Source organism: Triticum aestivum, chromosome 6A, assembly GCF_018294505.1.
Source record: "Triticum aestivum cultivar Chinese Spring chromosome 6A, IWGSC CS RefSeq v2.1, whole genome shotgun sequence".
Taxonomy (NCBI): Eukaryota; Viridiplantae; Streptophyta; class Magnoliopsida; order Poales; family Poaceae; genus Triticum; species Triticum aestivum.
The window spans coordinates 604,486,298-604,501,097 of record NC_057809.1 but is presented as its reverse complement, the minus strand read 5'-3'; positions in this window follow the sequence as shown (position 1 = coordinate 604,501,097).

Here is a 14,800-nt window from a genome sequence, read left to right as displayed (position 1 = left end):
CTTGCCTTGGGGGCCACTCCACGCTTGGCCGCCACCCCCCCCTAGGAGATCTCATCTCCTAGGGCCGGAGCCCCCCCTTGGGGAGCATATATAAAGGGGGGAGGGAGGGGCAGCCACACCCTTGACTCTTGGCGCCTCCCTCTCCCCTACTACACCTCTCCCTCTCGCAGAAGAACGATGAAGCCCTGCTGTGGTGACTGCTGCATCCACCACCACACCGTCGTGCTGCTGGATCTTCATCAACCTCTCCTCCCCCCTTGCTGGATCAAGAAGGAGGAGACGTCACGCTGACCGTACGTGTGTTGAACACGGAGGTGTCGTCCGTTCGGGGCTAGGATCTCCGGTGATTTGGATCACGTCGAGTATGACTTCCTCATCCCCGTTCTTTGAACGCTTCCGCGCGTGATCTACAAAGGTATGTAGATGCAATTCGATCACTCGTTGCTAGATGAACTCATAGATGGATCTTGGTGAAACCGTAGGAAAATTTTTGTTTTCTGCAACGTTCCCCAGCAGTGGCATCATGAGCCAGGTCTATGCGTAGTTCCTTTTGCACGAGTAGAACACAATTTGTTGTGGGCGTAGATGTTGTCAACTTTCTTGCCACTACTAGTCTTATTTTGCTTCAGCAGTATTGTGGGATGAAGCGGCCCGGACCAACCTTACACGTACGCTTACGTGAGACCGGTTCCACCGACTGACATGCACTAGTTGCATAAGGTGGCTGGCGGGTGTCTGTCTCTCCCACTTTAGTTGGAGCGGATTCGATGAAAAGGGTCCTTATGAAGGGTAAATAGAAGTTAACAAATCACATTGTGGCTTTCACGTAGGTAAGAAAACGTTCTTGCTAGAACCCTATTGCAGCCACGTAAAACTTGCAACAACAATTAGAGGACGTCTAACTTGTTTTTGCAGCAAGTGTTTTGTGATGTGATATGGCCAAAGTTGTGATGAATGATGAATGATATATATGTGATGTATGAGATGTTCATGCTATTGTAATAGGAATCACGACTTGCATGTCGATGAGTATGACAACCGGCAGGAGCCATAGGAGTTGTCTTTATTTTTTTGTATGACCTGCGTGTCATTGAGAAACGCCATGTAAATTACTTTACTTTATTGCTAAACGTGTTAGCCATAGTAGTAGAAATAATAGTTGGCGAGCAGCTTCATGGAGACACGATGATGGAGATCATGGTGTCATGCCGGTGACAAGATGATCATGGAGCCCCAAGATGGAGATCAAAGGAGCTATGTGATATTGGCCATATCATGTCACTATTATTATTTGATTGCATGTGATGTTTATCATGTTTTTGCACCTTGTTTACTTAGAATGACGGTAGTAAATAAGATGATCCCTCATAATAATTTCAAGAAAGTGTTTCCCCTAACTGTGCGCCGTTGCGACAGTTCGTTGTTTCGAAGCACCACGTGATGATCGGGTGTGATAGATTCCAACGTTCACATACAATGGGTGTAAGACAGATTTACACATGCAAACACTTAGGTTGACTTGACGAGCCTAGCATGTACAGACATGGCCTCAGAACACAGAAGACCGAAAGGTCGAGCATGAGTCGTATAGAAGATACGATCAACATGAAGATGTTCACCGATGTTGACTAGTCCATCTCACGTGATGATCGGACACGGCCTAGTTAACTCGGATCATGTTATACTTAGATGACTGGAGGGATGTCTATCTGAGTGGGAGTTCATTAAATAGATGAACTTAATTATTATGAACTTAGTCTAAAATCTTTACAATATGTCTTGTAGATCAAATGGCCCACGTTGTCCTCAACTTCAACGCATTCCTAGAGAAAACCAAGCTGAAAGACGATGGCAGCAACTATACTGACTGGGTCCGGAACCTGAGGATCATCCTCATAGCTGCCAAGAAAGATTGTGTCCTAAAAGCACCGCTAGGTGACGCACCCGTCCCACAGAGCCAAGACGTTATGAACGCTTGGCAGACACGTGCTAATGATTACTCCCTCGTTTAGTGCGGCATGCTTTACAGCTTAGAACCGGGGCTCCAAAAGCGTTTTGACAGACACAGAGCATATGAGATGTTCGAAGAGCTGAAAATGGTTTTTCAAGCTCATGCCCGGGTCGAGAGATATGAAGTCTCCGACAAGTTCTTCAGCTGTAAGATGGAGGAAAATAGTTCTGTCAGTGAGCACATACTCAAAATGTCTGGGTTGCATAACCGCTTGACTCAGCTGGGAGTTAATCTCCCGGATGACGCGGTCATTGACAGAATCCTTCAGTCGCTTCCACCGAGCTACAAGAGCTTTGTGATGAACTTCAATATGCAGGGGATGGAAAAGACCATTCCTGAAGTATTTGAATGCTGAAATCAGCAGAGGTAGAAGTCAAAAAGGAACATCAAGTGTTGATGGTGAATAAAACCACTAAGTTCAAGAAAGGCAAGGGTAAGAAGAACTTCAAGAAGGACGGCAAGGGAGTTGCCGCGCCCGGCAAGCAAGCTGCCGGGAAGAAGCCAAAGAATGGACCCAAGCCCGAGACTGAGTGCTTTTATTGCAAGGAGAGTGGTCACTGGAAGCGGAACTGCCCCAAATACTTAGCGGACAAGAAGGCTGGCAAACCAAAAGGTATATGTGATATACATGTAATTGATGTGTACCTTACCAGTACTCGTAGTAGCTCCTGGGTATTTGATACCGGTGCAGTTGCTCACATTTGTAACTCAAAGCAGGAGCTGCGGAATAAGCGGAGACTGGCGAAGGACGAGCTGACGATGCGCGTCGGGAATGGTTCCAAAATCGATGTGATCGCCGTTGGCATGCTACCTCTACATTTACCTACGGGATTAGTTTTGAACCTCAATAATTGTTATTTAGTGCCAAGTTTGAGCATGAACATTGTATCAGGATCTCGTTTAATACGAGATGGCTACTCATTTAAATCCGATAATAATGGTTGTTCTATTTATATGAGATATATGTTTTATGGTCATGCTCCGATGGTGAATGGTTTATTCTTAATGAATCTTGAGCGTAATGCTACACATATTCATAGTGTGAGTACCAAAAGATGTAAGGTTGATAATGATAGTCCCACATACTTGTGGCACTGCCTCGTTGGTCACATATGTGTCAAACGCATGAAGAAGCTCCATGCAGATGGACTTTTAGAGTCTCTTGATTACGAATCATTTGACACGTGCGAACCATGCCTCATGGGTAAAATGACCAAGACTCCGTTCTCAGGAACAATGGAGCGAGCAACCAACTTATTGGAAATCATACATACTGATGTGTGCGGTCCAATGAGTGTTGAGGCTCGCGGTGGTTATCGTTATGTTCTCACTCTCACTGATGACTTGAGTAGATATGGGTATGTCTACTTAATGAAACACAAGTCTGAGACCTTTGAAAGGTTCAAGGAATTTTAGAGTGAGGTTGAGAATCAACGTGACAGGAAAATCAAGTTCTTGCGATCAGATCGTGGGGGAGAATACTTGAGTCACGAATTTGGCACACACTTAAGAAAATGTGGAATAGTTTCACAACTCACGCCGCCTGGAACACCTCAGTGTAATGGTGTGTCCGAACGTCGTAATCGCGCTCTATTAGATATGGTGCGATCTATGATGTCTCTTACCGATTTACCGCTATCATTTTGGGGCTATGCTTTAGAGACTACCACATTGACTTTAAATAGGGCTCCGTCGAAATCCATTGAGATGACACCTTATGATTTATGGTTTGGGAAGAAGCCTAAGTTGTCGTTTCTAAAAGTTTGGGGATGCGATGCTTATGTCAAGAAACTTCAACCTGAAAAGCTCGAACCCAAGTCGGAAAAATGCGTCTTCATAGGATACCCTAAAGAAACTATTGGGTATACCTTCTACCTCAGATCCGAAGGCAAGATCTTTGTTGCCAAGAATGGATCCTTTATAGAGAAGGAGTTTCTCTCGAAAGAAGTAAGTGGGAGGAAAGTAGAACTTGATGAAGTATTACCTCTTGAACCTGAAAATGGCGCAACTCAAGAAAATGTTCCTGAGGTGCCTGTACCAACTAGAGAGGAAGTTAATGATGATGATCATGAAACTTCAGATCAAGTTTCTACTGAACTTGGTAGGTCCACAAGGACACGTTCCGCACCAGAGCGGTACGGCAATCCTGTCTTGGAAATCATGTTGTTAGACAACGGTGAACCTTCGAACTATGAAGAAGCGATGGCGGGCCCAGATTCCAACAAATGGCTTGAAGCCATGCAATCCGAGATAGGATCCATGTATGAAAATAAATTATGGACTTTGACAGACTTGCCCGATGATCGGCGAGCGATAGAAAACAAATGGATCTTTAAGAAGAATACGGATGCGGATGGTAATGTTACCATCTATAAAGCTCAACTTGTCGCTAAGGGTTATCGGCGCGCAAGTTCAAGGTGTTGACTACGATGAGACTTTCTCTCCCGTAGCGAAGCTGAAGTCCGTCCAAATTATGTTAGCAATTGCCGCATACTATGATTATGAGATATGGCAAATGGACGTCAAAATGGCATTCCTTAATGGTTTCCTTAAGGAAGAATTGTATATGATGCAGCCGGAAGGTTTTGTCGATCCTAAGAATGCTAAGAAGGTGTGCAAGCTCCAACGCTCGATTTATGGGCTGGTGCAAGCATCTCGGAGTTGGAACATTCGCTTTGATGAGATGATCAAAGCGTTTGGGTTTACGCAGACTTATGGAGAAGCCTACGTTTACAAGAAAGTGAGTGGGAGCTCTGTAGCATTTCTCATATTATATGTAGATGACATACTTTTGATGGGAAATGATATAGAGCTTTTGGACAGCACTAAGGCCTACTTGAATAAGAGTTTTTCAATGAAGGACCTTGGAGAAGCTGCTTATATATTAGGCATCAAGATCTATAGAGATAGATCAAGACGCATCATAGGTCTTTCACAAAGCACATACCTTGATAAGATATTGAAGAAGTTCAATATGGATCAGTCTAAGAAGGGGTTCTTGCCTGTGTTGCAAGGTGTGAAATTGAGCTCAGCTCAATGTCCGACCATGGCAGAAGATATAGAAGAGATGAGTGTCATCCCCTATGCCTCAGCCATAGGTTCTATTATGTATGCCATGCTGTGTACCAGACCTGATGTAAACCTTGCCGTAAGTTTGGTAGGTAGGTACCAAAGTAATCCCGGCAAGGAACACTGGACAGCGGTCGAGAATATCCTGAAGTACCTGAAAAGGACTAAGGAAATGTTTCTCGTTTATGGAGGTGACGAAGAGCTCGTCGTAAAGGGTTACGTCGACGCTAGCTTCGACACAGATCTGGATGACTCTAAGTCACAAACCGGATACGTGTATATTTTGAATGGTGGGGCAGTAAGCTGGTGCAGTTGCAAGCAGAGCATCGTGGCGGGATCTACATGTGAAGCGGAGTACATGGTAGCCTCGGAGGCAGCGCATGAAGCAATTTGGGTGAAGGAGTTCATCACCGACCTAGGAGTCATACCCAATGCGTCGGGGCCGATCGAACTCTTCTGTGACAACACTGAGGCTATTGCACTTGCCAAGGAGCCCAGGTTTCATAAGAAGACCAGGCACATCAAGCGTCGCTTCAACTCCATTCGTGAAAATGTTCAAGATGGAGACATAGATATTTGTAAAGTACATACGGACCTGAATGTAGTAGATCCGTTGACTAAACCTCTCCCTAGAGCAAAACATGATCAACACAAGAATTCCATGGGTGTTCGATTCATCACAATATAACTAGATTATTGACTCTAGTGCAAGTGGGAGACTGTTGGAAATATGCCCTAGAGGCAATAATAAAAGGATTATTATTATATTTCCTTGTTCATGATAATTGTCTTTTATTCATTCTATAATTGTGTTATCCGGAAATTGTAATACATGTGTGAATACATAGACACCAACATGTCCCTAGTAAGCCTCTAGTTGACTAGCTCGTTGATCAACAGATAGTCATGGTTTCCTGACTATGGACATTAGATGTCATTGATAACGAGATCACATCATTAGGAGAATGATGTGATGGACAAGACCCAATCCTAAACATAGCACAAGATCGTATAGTTCATTTGCTAGAGTTTTTCCAATGTCAAGTATCTTTTCCTTAGACCATGAGATCGTGTAACTCCTGGATACCGTAGGAGTGCTTTGGGTGTACCAAACGTCACAACGTAACTGGGTGACTATAAAGGTATACTACGGGTATCTCCGAAAGTGTCTGTTGGGTTGACACGGATCAAGACTGGGATTTGTCACTCCGTATGACGGAGAAGTATCTCTGGGCCCACTCGGTAGTGCATCATCATAATGAGCTCAAAGTGACCAAGTGTCTGGTCACGGGATCATGCATTACGGTACGAGTAAAGTGACTTGCCGGTAACGAGATTGAACGAGGTATTGGGATACCGATGATCGAATCTCGGGCAAGTAACGTACCGATTGACAAAGGGAATTGTATACGGGGTTGCTTGAATCATCGACATCGTGGTTCATCCGATGAGATCATCGAGGAGCATGTGGGAGCCAACATGGGTATCCAGATCCCACTATTGGTTATTGATTGGAGAGCCATCTCGGTCATGTCTACATGTCTCCTAAACCCGTAGGGTCTACACACTTAAGGTTCGGTGACGCTAGGGTTGTAGAGATATGAATATGCAGTAACCTCAAAGTTGTTCGGCGTCTCGGATGAGATCCCGGATGTCACGAGGAGTTTCGGAATGGTCCGGAGGTGAAGAATTATATATAGGAAGTGCAGTTTCGGCCATCAGGAGAGTTTCGGGGGTCACCGGTATTGTACCGGGACCACCGGTTGGGTCCCGGGGGTCCACCGGGTGGGACCACCCATCCCGGGGGACCCCATGGGCTGAAGTGGGGAGGGGAACCAGCCCATAGTGGGCTGGTGCGCCCCCTTGGCCCACCCCCTGCGCCTAGGGTTGGAAACCCTAGGGTGGGGGGCGCCCCACTTGCCTTGGGGGCCACTCCACCCTTGGCCGCCGCCCCCCCTTGGAGATCCCATCTCCTAGGGCCGGCGCCCCCCTTGGGGAGCCTATATAAAGGGGGGAGGGAGGGGCAGCCGCACCCTTGACTCTTGGCGCCTCCCTCTCCCCTGCTACACCTCTCCCTCTCGCAGAAGAACGGCGAAGCCCTGCTGCGGTGACTGCTGCATCCACCACCACGCTGTCGTGCTGCTGGATCTTCATCAACCTCTCCTCCCCCCTTGCTGGATCAAGAAGGAGGAGACGTCACGCTGACCGTACGTGTATTGAACACGGAGGTGCCGTCCGTTCGGCGCTAGGATCTCCGGTGATTTGGATCACGTCGAGTACAACTTCCTCATCCCCGTTCTTTGAACGCTTCCGCACGTGATCTACAAAGGTATGTAGATGCAATTCGATCACTCGTTGCTAGATGAACTCATAGATGGATCTTGGTGAAACCGTAGGAAAATTTTTGTTTTCTGCAATGTTCCCCAACAGATAAAATGTTGAAACCTTTTGCATATTAAGATCTGATAAATTTACTACAGTGGGAATTTTATTTCATAATTTGTTGAGCTAGGGAAGTATGGATGTTGCAGCATTCTTTACAGACTATCCTGTTTAGGCAGATTGCTGTTATGTTTGCATTGTTTGCATATGTTTGCTTCTTTAATGATTCTATTTGAGGATAGGACTATTAAATATGCAGAGGCATTTAGTATGCAATGTTGAATAATAATTTTCGTGGTTTGCTATAGTAGAGTATGATAAGGTTTTGGCAATGGTTTATACTAACTTATCTCACGAGTCCTTGTTGAGTTTTGTGTGGATGAAGCTTTTGAGATTTAGGGAGACCTTGATATGAGAGGAATTAAGGAGACACAAAAGCTCAAGCTTGGGGATGCCCAAGGCACCCCAAGAGAATATTTCAAGAAGTCTCAAGCGTCTAAGCTTGGGGATGCCCCGGTTGGCATCCCACCTTTCTTCTTCAACAACTATCGGTTAGTATCGGTTGATCCTAAGTTTTTGCTTCTTCACATGATGTTTGCTATTCTTAGATGTCATTTTATTTTGCTTTGCTTGCTGTTTGAATAGAGTACCAAGATCTGAAATTATTAAATTTTAGAGAGTCTTCACATAATTGCATAATTATTCGACTACTCATTGATCTTCACTTATATCTTTTGGAGTAGTTTGTCGTTTGCTCTAATGCTACACTTATATCTTTTCAGCATGCTTCACTTATATTATTTTGAGAGTCTTAAATAGCATGGTAATTTTCTTAAAATCCTAATATGCTAGGTATTCAAGAATAATAAAATTCTCTTATGAGTGTGTTGAATACTATGAGAAGTTTCATACTTGATAATTGTTTTGAGATATGGAGATGGTAATATTAGAGTCATTCTAGTTGAGTAGTTGTGAATTTGAGAACTACTTGTGTTGAAGGTTGTGATTCCCGTAGCATGCATGTATGGTGAACCGTTATGTGATGAAGTCGGAGCATGATTTATTTATTGATTGTCTTCCTTATGAGTGGCGGTCGAGGACGGGCGATGGTCTTTTCCTACCAATCTACCCCCCTAGGAGCATGCGCGTAGTACTTTGTTTCGATAACTAATAGATTTTTGCAATAAGTATGTGAGTTCTTTATGACTAATGTTGAGTCCATGGATTATACGCACTCTCACCCTTCCACCATTGCTAGCCTCTCTAGTACCCGTGCAACTTTCGCCGGTACCATAAACCCACCATATACCTTCCTCAAAACAGCCACCATACCTACCTATTATGGCATTTCCATAGCCATTCCGAGATATATTGCCATGCAACTTTCCACCATCCAGTTTATCATGACGCTTCATCATTGTCATATTGCTATGCATGATAATGTAGTTGACATTGTATTTGTGGCAAAGCCACCGTCATAATTCTTTCATACATGTCACTCATGCATCATTGCACATCCCGGTACACCGCCGGAGGCATTCATATAGTCATACTTTGTTCTAGTATCGAGTTGTAATCATTGAGTTGTAAATAAATAGAAGTGTGATGATCATCATTCAATAGAGCATTGTTCCCAAAAAAAGAAAAAAAAAAGAGAAAGGCCAAATAAAAAAAGGAAAGTCCAAATAAATAAGGGAAGGCCAAATAAAAAAATTAAAAGAGACAATGCTACTATCCTTTTACCACACATGTGCTTCAAAGTAGCAACATGATCTTCATGATAGAGAGTCTCCTATGTTGTCACTTTCATATACTAGTGGGAATCTTTCATTATAGAACTTGGCTTGTATATTCCAATGATGGGCTTCCTCAAAATGCCCTAGCTCTTCGTGAGCAAGCGAGTTGGATGCACACCCACTAGTTTCTTTTGTTGAGCTTTCATACATTTATAGCTCTAGTGCATCCGTTGCATGGCAATCCCTACTCACTCACATTAATATCTATTGATGGGCATCTCCGTAGCCCGTTGATACGCCTAGTCGATGTGAGACTATCTTCTCCCTTTTTGTCTTCTCCACAGCCACCATTATATTCCACCTGTAGTGCTATGTCCATGGCTCACGCTCATGTATTGCGTGAAGATTGAAAAAGTTTGAGAACATCAAAACTATGAAACAATTGCTTGGATTGTCATCGGGGTTGTGCATGATTTAAATATTTTGTGTGGTGAAGATGGAGCATAGCCAGACTATATGATTTTGTAGGGATAACTTTCTTTGGCCATGTTATTTTGAGAAGACATGATTGCTTTGTTAGTATGCTTGAAGTATTATTATTTCTATGTCAATATGAACTTTTGTCTTGAATCTTATGGATCTGAATATTCATGCCACAATTAAGAAGAATTACATTGAAATTATGCCAACTAGTATTCCACATAAAAAATATCTTTTTATCATTTACCTACTCGAGGCCGAGCAGGAATTAAGCTTGGGGATGCTTGGCACGTCTCCAACGTATCTATAATTTTTGATTGATCCATGCTATATTATCTACTATTTTAGGCAATATTAGGCTTTATTATCCACTTTTATATTATTTTTGGGACTAACCTATTAACCGGAGGCCCAGCCCAGATTTGCTGTTTTATGCCTATTTCAGTGTTTTGAAGAAAAGGAATATCAGACGGAGTCGAAACGGAACGAAATCAACTGGAGAAGTTATTTTTGGAAGGAAACACACCTGATGGACTTGGACCCCACGTCAGAAGATACGGGAGCTGCCCACGAGGGTGGGGGGCCCGCCCACCCCCCTAGGGCGCGCCCCCTGTCTTGTGGGGCCCTCGTGGCGCCCCTGACGTACCTCCTGCACCCATATATACCTACGTGACCTAAAACTTCTAGAACGCACAATAGATCGGGAGTTCCGCCGCCAGAAGCCTCTGTAGCCACTGAAAACCAATCTAGACCCGTTCTGGCACCCTGCCGGAGGGGGCAATCCTTCTCCGGTGGCCATCTTCATCATCCCGGTGCTCTCCATGACGAGGAGGGAGTAGTTCTCCCTCGGGGCTGAGGGTATGTACCAGTAGCTATGTGTTTGATCTCTCTCTCTCTCTCGTGTTCTTGAGATGACACGATCTTGATGTATCACAAGCTTTGCTATTATATTCGGATCCTATGATGTTTTCTTCCCCCTCTACTCTCTTGTAATGAATCGAGTTTCCCCTTTGAAGTAATCTTATCGGATTGAGTCTTTAATGATTTGAGAACACTTGATGTAGGTCTTGCCGTGGATATCTGTGGTGACAATGGGGTATCACGTGATTCACTTGATGTATGTTTTGGTGACCAACTCGCGGGTTCCGCCCATGAACCTATGCATAGGGGTTGGCACACGTTTTCGTCGTGATTCTCCTATAGGAACTTTGGGGCACTCTTTGAGGTCCTTTGTGTTGGTTGAATAGATGAATCTGTGATTGTGTGATGCATATCGTATAATCATACCCACGGATACTTGAGGTGACATTGGAGTATCTAGGTGACATTAGGGTTTTGGTTGATTTGTGTCTTAAGGTTTTATTCTAGTACGAACTCAAGGGCTATTTGTGACACTTATAGGAATAGCCCAACGGATTGATTGGAAAGAATAACTTTGATGTGGTTTCGTACCCTACCATAATCTCTTCGTTCGTTCTCCGCTATTAGTGACTTTGGAGTGACTCTTTCTTGCATGTTTAGGGTTAGTTTTACGATCCAATTATGTTAGTATTGTTGAGGGAACTTCCACTAGGGGAAGTATGAACCCTAGGCCTTGTTTACCATCATTGCAATACCGTTTACGCTCACTTTTATCACTTGCTACCTTGCTATTTTTATAATTTCAGATTACTAATACTCATATCTACTATCCATATACCACTTGTATCACCATCTCTTTGCCGAACTAGTGCACCTATACAATTTACCATTGTATTGGGTGTGTTGGGGACACAAGAGACTCTTTGTTATTTGGTTGCAGGTTTGCTTGAGAGAGACCATCTTCATCCTACGCCTCCTACGGATTGATAAACCTTAGGTCATCCACTTGAGGGAAATTTTCTAGTGTCCTACAAACCTCTGCACTTGGAGGCCCAACAACGTCTACAAGAAGAAGGTTGTGTAGTAGACATCAAGCTCTTTTCTGGCGCCGTTGCCGGGGAGGTTAGCGCTTGAAGTTATATCTTTAGATCTTGCAATCAAGTCTTTTAGTTTCTTGTTTTGTCACTAGTTTAGTTTATAAAATAAAATTATAAAAAAAAATGGAATTGAGTTTGTCTCATATGCTTCATCTTTTTAATATCTTTCATGAGTATGATGGAAAGGATAATTGCACTCAAGTGCTAGAAGAAGAAATCAATAAAATGTTTGGCACTAAATATTTGAATGATGAGCATGATTGCAATGTTGTTAGTATGAATTCCTTGAATATCCATGATGCTAATGATATGCAAAGCCACAAGCTTGGGGAAGCTATGTTTGATGAAGATGATATTTGTTGTCCCCCAAGCTTTGATGAGCAAATTTACTATGATGAAAGCATGCCTCCTATCTATGATGATTATTGTGATGACACGTATGCTTTAAAGAATAATGATAATCATGAAACTTGTCATATTGATCTTAATTTTCAATCACATGATAGTTATTTTGTTGAGTTTGCTCCCACTATTATTCATGAGAAGAATTTTGCTTGTGTGGAGAGTAGTAAATTTTCTATGCTTGTAGATCATGAAAAGAATGCTTTAGGTGCCGGTTATATTGTTGAATTCATTCATGGTTCTACTGAAAATTATTATGAGGGAGGAATATATTCTTGTAGGAATGGCAATAATATTAAGTTTCCTCTCTATGTGCTTAAAATTTTGAAGTTTTGCTTGCTTTACCTTCCTATGCAAGTTGATTCTTGTTCCCATAAGTTTTTTCTCAGAAAATCCCTATGCATAGGAAGTGGGTTAGACTTAAATGTGCTAGTCATATTATTCATGATGCTCTCTTTATGTTTCAATTCTTATTCTTTTATGTGAGCATCATTGAAATCACCTTGCCTAGCTAGGGGCATTAAACGATAGCGCTTGTTGGGAGGCATCCCAACTTTATTTTTGTTCCTGTTTAGTAATAAATAATTCATATAGCCTCTGTTTATATGTGGTTTTATGCTTTTAATTAGTGTTTGTGCCAAGTAGAACCTTTGGGAGACTTGGGTGAAGTCTTGTTGATCATGCTGTAAAAAACAGAAACTTTAGCGCTCACGAGAATTGCTGCCATTTTTATTTGGAGAGTGATATTTAGTTAATTCTTTTTGCAGATGATTAATAGATAAATTCCTCAGGTCCAGAAATTTATTTGAGAATTGTATGAGTTCCAGAAATATACGTTTGATCCAGATTACTACAGACTGTTCTGTTTTTGACAGATTCTGTTTTTCATGTGTTGTTTACTTATTTTGATGAACCTATGGCTAGTAAAATAGTTTATAAACCATAGAGAAGTTGGAATACAGTAGGTTTAACACCAATATAAATAAATAATGAGTTCATTACAGTACCTTGAAGTGGTGATTTATTTTCTTATACTAACGGAGCTTACGAGTTTTCTACTTTAGGTTTTGTGTTGTGAAGTTTTCAAGTTTTGGGTAAGGATTCGATGGACTATGGAATAAGGAGTGGCAAGAGCCTAAGATTGGGGATGCCCAAGGCACCCAAGGTAATATTCAAGGATATCCAAGAGCCTAAGCTTGGGGATGCCCCGGAAGGCATCCCCTCTTTCGTCTTCGTTCATCGGTAATTTTACTTGGAGCTATATTTTTATTCACCACATGATATGTGTTTTGCTTGGGGCGTCAATTTATTTTGTTAGGATTTGCTTTATGTTATTTAGAACAATGTTTTGCATCTTTTAAATATTTCAATAAAAGTGGCATTGATAGCCTTTACTATGCCTATGTTACAAGTATACATGTTGCTGTTTGAAAACGGAAAGTTTACCGCTGTTGCAATAATTCCCTAGAAAAGTCAGAACGTGATAAAATGTTGAAACCTTTTGCATATTAAGATCTGATAAATTTACTACAGTGGGAATTTTATTTCCTAATTTGTGGAGCTAGGGAAGTATGGATGTTGCAGCATTCTTTACAGACTATCCTGTTTAGGCAGATTGCTGTTATATTTGCATTGTTTGCATATGTTTGCTTCTTTAATTATTCTATTTGAGGATAGGACTATTAAATATGCAGAGCCATTTAGTACGCAATGTTGAATAATAATTTTAGTGGTTTGCTACAGTAGAGTATGATAAGGTTTTGGCAATGGTTTATACTAACTTATCTCACGAGTCCTTGTTGAGTTTTGTGTGGATGAAGCTTTTGAGATTTAGGGAGACCTTGATATGAGAGGAATTAAGGAGACACAAAAGCTCAAGATTTGGGGTGCCCAAGGCACCCCAAGATAATATTTTAAGAAGTCTCAAGTGTCTAAGCTTGGGGATGCCCCGGTTGGCATCCCACCTTTCTTCTTCAACAACTATCGGTTAGTATCGGTTGATCCTAAGTTTTTGCTTCTTCACATGATGTTTGCTATTCTTAGATGTCATTTTATTTTGCTTTGCTTGCTGTTTGAATAGAGTACCAAGATCTGAAATTATTAAATGTTAGAGAGTCTTCACATAATTGCATAATTATTCGACTACTCATTGATCTTCACTTATATCTTTCGGAGTAGTTTGTCGTTTGCTCTAGTGCTTCACTTATATCTTTTTAGAGCACGATGGTGGTATTATAGACATAGATGAACTCTCATGCTTCACTTATATTATTTTGAGAGTCTTAAATAGCATGGTAATTTGCTTAAAATCCTAATATGCTAGGTATTCAAGAATAATAAAATTCTCTTATGAGTGTGTTGAATACTATGAGAAGTTTGATACTTGATAATTGTTTTGAGATATGGAGATGGTAATATTAGAGTCATGCTAGTTGAGTAGTTGTGAATTTGAGGAATACTTGTGTTGAAGTTTGTGATTCCCGTACCATGCACGTATGGTGAACCGTTATGTGATGAAGTTGGAGCATGATTTATTTATTGATTGTCTTCCTTATGAGTGGCGGTCGGGGACGGGCGATGGTCTTTTCCTACCAATCTACCCCCCTAGGAGCATGCGCGTAGTACTTTGTTTCGATAACTAATAGATTTTTGCAATAAGTATGTGAGTTCTTTATGACTAATGTTGAGTCCATGGATTATACGCACTCTCACCCTTCCACCATTGCTAGCCTCTCTAGTACCCGCGCAACTTTCGCCGGTAC